This window comes from Pimephales promelas, chromosome 2 (assembly GCF_988280905.1).
Source record: "Pimephales promelas chromosome 2, fPimPro1.hap1.1, whole genome shotgun sequence".
NCBI lineage: Eukaryota > Metazoa > Chordata > Actinopteri > Cypriniformes > Leuciscidae > Pimephales > Pimephales promelas.
Window position 1 is genome coordinate 6,235,403 of NC_142770.1, and position 5,113 is coordinate 6,240,515.

At 38.0% G+C, this 5,113-nt stretch overlaps 1 long non-coding RNA gene across 1 annotated transcript; it reads right to left on the reverse strand.

Annotated features, from left to right (window-relative positions):
• Positions 1-2,825, reverse strand: LOC148995775 (uncharacterized). The gene is made up of 3 exons (XR_016146971.1): positions 1,918-2,825; positions 1,216-1,370; positions 1-305 (listed from the first exon to the last, which is right to left on the reverse strand). It is a non-coding gene; the product is annotated as an uncharacterized LOC148995775 (long non-coding RNA).
• Positions 2,826-5,113: the final 2,288 nt, after the last annotated feature.

A 5,113-nucleotide genomic window follows, 5' to 3' on the forward strand; every position in this document is an offset into this window, starting at 1 on the left:
TTACAGGTGCAGGAAATTTGCATGACTAATATGCAATATCTTTTTTATTTACAAATATCAACATTGTTGTTATCAACATGATTAATACATATGAATACAGATTATTTATAATTATTTAAGATAGTTTTCCAAAAACTGCATTTGATTGTCTCAAGCAGAAGGTGGTAATTGACACATACAAAGGTCTAATGCTGTAGCTCAAACAGTAGAGCGTTGGCACTTGTGGAACAGCCACTGAGTGGAATGCTTAGATCAAGGGTTTGATTCCCAGGGAAAGAAGGAATGTAAAAGTGCAATGTAAATCACTGTGGATAAAAGCATATGTGTCAAATGCATAAATATAAATACATGGTACAGATAACATCCTTTAAAAATGTTCTCTACCTTTTTGAAACATGGGACTACAGTTATAGAAGTTATAGAAGATACTAAATTTGATGTTGAAAAGACGTCCACAAACGACCACATTTGGTCTCACCGACGTCAAAACTAGACGTGCAAAAGACGTCGCCTGACGTTAGGCGACGCAAAAGACGTCGCCTAACGTCACATTGCGCAGTGACACGGAGGACGCGTGAGTCCCGCGGTTATGTTGAGAGGTTTAGATAAAGTGATTAATTAACACTATCTGACCTGACGAAAATTAATTTATTCAATGTTCTCCACATTATTTTGCATCTGCAGCAGCATGAACTTTTGTAAGGACATACGTTTAGCCATTACTTTTTAAATGCATCATCATTATATTCAAATTGCAAAACACGAGGAAAGTATACAAATAAAAGACCTTCCTTTCAGCAAGCAAATTTTAAAAATGCCACATATGCCCCCCAAACTGCACTACTGTAGAGTAAAACAATAAAAAAAAAAACAAAGTGATAGTAGGTATGCGTCTAAAAAACATACATGATTGTTACAAAATCATATTGTGTGGGGCATCTGGAAAACTCAGAACAGCTGTTTGCATAAAGTTAAATGTAAAAATGAACTGCCATTAAATTATATCTATAGCCCACTATGGGATAAGATTAACTGTTCATTTCATTAGATTGCCTTTGTCTTTATCCCCTTCTTATTCAGTTTGCAGACTATAATGCTAATTTATGATGTTTCATGTTAATTGTCTTTTCTGAATTCCGATCCCGCTAAACCACGCGCCTTCAAATTACACCCAAATGATGAAATGAAAGAAAAGCCAAACAGGGTGGAGCTTACCTGGACTAGAAAAAAGGTTCCACCCATGACGAGCAGAGAGGGGGACCTGGACCTCGTGATCTCCAGGGTGCAGCCCTTCAGAACTTCAGCCCAATAGAAAAGACATTTCCACACCACAGCAGAGAGAACTTTTCCTTGACTTACCAAATCCAGAACTGTGAGACCAAAAAAAAAGGATTTTTCCACATTCTTTTTTACTTCTACTTTGTTATTCTTATTATTTAAACATGCTCTGTCTAGAAGTTGTGTAGCTAAATCACACTTTGGTTTTGTTTTTACTTTACGTGACTTATTTTCCAGTCATTGTTACATTTAGATGTGTTTACAGCATAATTATTTGTAAAAAGCACATAAATAGCTCTTTTTACAATTTCACTTGTTTTACTGACTGCAGTGACAGACACTTAAATGAATTTGTTACTGTCACACAAATCACTCTTGCATTATTTTTATATGCAATGTCCTATATATTCTACCTCTCATATGATACCATATCTCTACAGAGTTTTGAAGATATGTGACATTATTTCCAATGTGTCACATTTGTATTCAGTAAATAAAAGATTGCCAGATCTTATTGGTATAAATAATAATGGCAAGGTACCACAATTTTAATAAAACAGGTCACAGTCTGAGGCCCAAATGGCTTACATATTATGTTCGTATCTGTCCTGTCCTGAGAATCAGAAGCTTGTTACATACCTGGTTTGTTGAAGCTCATTGCCCAGCACAGGTGATCAGTATCCTCTCCTCAACTTCGACTGTTTTGACTATAGTGAGGTGAATATAGTGTTTAAAAGTGGGGGAACCAGAACCTGCTTTGAATTTCCGTTAGTAGCCACACCGGTCTGTCTAGACATGTTTGCTCTAGCTTAAGTTCACAAATAAGTTAGTTGTGATTTTGAAATCATATCATAAGGTAGTCCAACCTGGAAAGATTCACTGCTTGATTATTGGTTCATTTCATCCCAATTGTGACCCACACATATCATAGATTATGAGAGCACCAACTATAATCTCTCTGAAAATATTTATCTAGCCTACTTCATAATCCATCATAACTCTTAATATTATTTCACTTTAATTTTCATTACTTCTCTTACATCTGTTGTTAGAACCTTTCTTAAAATTACTGTCACATGGCATATTTACTATTACATTTACTATTATTTCTCTTGAGCATTGTCCCTTTTAACTCCCATATCAAACGTTGCCCAAAACAAGATGTGGTTATTGTAGTTTCAGTTGCAGAGTGATTCAACCTTTATCCTGATTTGTAAATAAGACATATTATCGAAGACTGAAGATTATCAGCTTCTGTTCTTTGCTCTGTAAACTACAGTATAAAACTGTCTCTGTGGGGCTTGTTGTCCCCACAGGTAGAAATACCGCCATGATGGTGGACAACCCCATGATTGCTGATGGCAGCAGCACATAATGTGACATTGTCACCACACTGCCCAGGAACACCAACAATGGCCCAGTGGCCAATCACATTACGGCCTCTCCTCTTTTTGGTGAGATTAAATCCAGCTTCATCCATGTTCATGTATTCATGGGGTCTTTCCGTTGCATCCGTTTGAAAACCCCACCGTAGAAATAGATATAATTTTGTAAGTGATACGGAAAAAGTGATTCAAGCCACTACAGTAAATCACTACCTAGAGTAATCAGCATTGAATGTGTCTGGATCCTGGAATCTTTGAGATCTTGAGTTGCGATCAAAGGGGACTCTGTATAGTTGTTTCATGCGCAGTATGTTGCACTTGAGGACACGATCAATAGTATAGACGAATCCGGCGAAACTACCGGAAGTAAGCGGGGCGCCATTACTGAGCTGTTGCTGGGTAGCGTTGCGCCATTGCCTCCTATTGTTTTAGTTGCAACTTGCGTCCACTGGAATAAACAGCCCGCGATTTACGACTGTCACTAACGTTACAACGTTACCCCTTGTATAATGTCGAGTGGGTAAACAGTTTCCGGTATAAATTGTTTCAATGGTGGCAGTAAAATTTCAATTTTGAAGAGAAAACACTGTGAAGAGAACAACTGGCCCCCGACTGAGCCTGGGTTCTCCCAAGGTTTTTTCTCCATCCAATCTGATGGAGTTTGGTTCCTTGCCACTGTCGCCTTGCTTTTGGCTTGCTTTGAGCTTGCTCAGTTGGGATTATTTAGTGTTTAGCAATGTTGTTGATCTGTGTTGTGCTACTTTCATGTTATCACTGTGAAGCTGCTTTGATACAATCTGTATTGTGAAAAGCGCTATATAAATAAATGTGACTTGACTTGACTTGAATACCCCGAGTCGACTGCCCCTGTCTGGTGCCGTACGGTTTACAGATTTCCTGGGCGAGTACAAGACATGGACATTCGCGTATAATAACAATTATTTAATGACATAAGTAAAAAAAAATATAATAAATATGTGATATAGTGATCAGCAAAATCTCCTCTCTTGCTATTTGTTCTATTCAATTAACATGCTATGGTCATTAAATGGCTTTCCTGAGCTAAATGTAACGTTATGTGACATAATTGTTTTCCTGCTGTTATATTGACCTCTTTCCATGGTTTAAAAACACTAATTGGTCGATATTATGTATACTTTCTAGCTGTAACGTTACCTTACCCTTGCCTGTTGCAATGTGAAAATGAGATAAATAATGCACACAAATGAAAAACATGAATTTGTTTATTTGATTTCATTCATTTATTTATTTATTGTTGCCAAATGGACAGATCTTTTTATAGTTTCCTCGTTAGCAAACGTTAGCCTAGCTAGCTTGCCAAGCTATTTTCATAAATAACGTTAATCTGTAAGATCGTTTGTACCTTCATCTGTGACTGGAGGCCGCTGCAGTCACAGATCAAACCAACAAGTCATTCTGCCTGGCTGTAGCTGTCATCGAGGGTGAGTTCACGTTATCACCGAGGTTTGTTTACATACCGGTGCATGTCTATGCCTGTGTAACAGCTCAGTAATGGCGTCGCCACAAGATGGCAGCCTACACAGAACGCTCGTCGGATTCGTCTATAGAGGCTGACACTGTTGATACCCTCAATTTACATGGTCCTCAATGATCTTCTGCTGAATTTCACTCAGTTTGGCATTGTTCTCACAGACAATATCAACAATAAAGGTCTCTTGGTGTGGGGAGAGCATAGGCCTACCTGTCCGGCTGCTTGTCTTCTACTCCCACGTTCATCCTAGATCTTGTTGTTCCTGTTGCTACTTGGCCCTGCTCCTGAAATGAGCTCTGGTCCCTGAACACAGACACAGATCAAAGCTTTTACATACAACAGAAAAAAATCATTTTTTTTTTTTTTTACATTGAGAGTGGTAAACTGTAACAGGATAAAATGTTTCTGTTCTGGGTTCATTCTGACGCAGGTGAACCCAAAGTGCTTTGTGTACTTTGCCACTGCTGCTGTACTGATCTTCAACGTCCACATAATTATTTCTTACAAAGTGCTCATGATGAGTGTATTTCTAATATTTATTAGTTTTTCTGCTTCTAATAGTGTGTTTGAGTAGCCTACATTGGTGAATCTCTTGGCTATGTATCGCAAAACAGCATTCAGCAGAGTGTGAGAATCCAAACGCAGTTTATTAAACAAACATAGTCCTTGATGATGGTCCATATAACAGGGAGAGGGTCACACACACATAATCAGTCTGATAATAACAAATACATTCCACAGAGGCAGGAAACAAGAAATCCCAAACTCAGGAACAGATAAATATAAAGAAAACAGGAACTGCTCAAAATGCTGAAGAGAGCGTCAAACAAAACAAACAAACAAGACTTCATACTGAGTGAAGGCAAAGGCATTTCAATATAGACAGAATGACGATCAAATGAAACCAGACACAGCTGAAACAGATTGAAATGAAGTC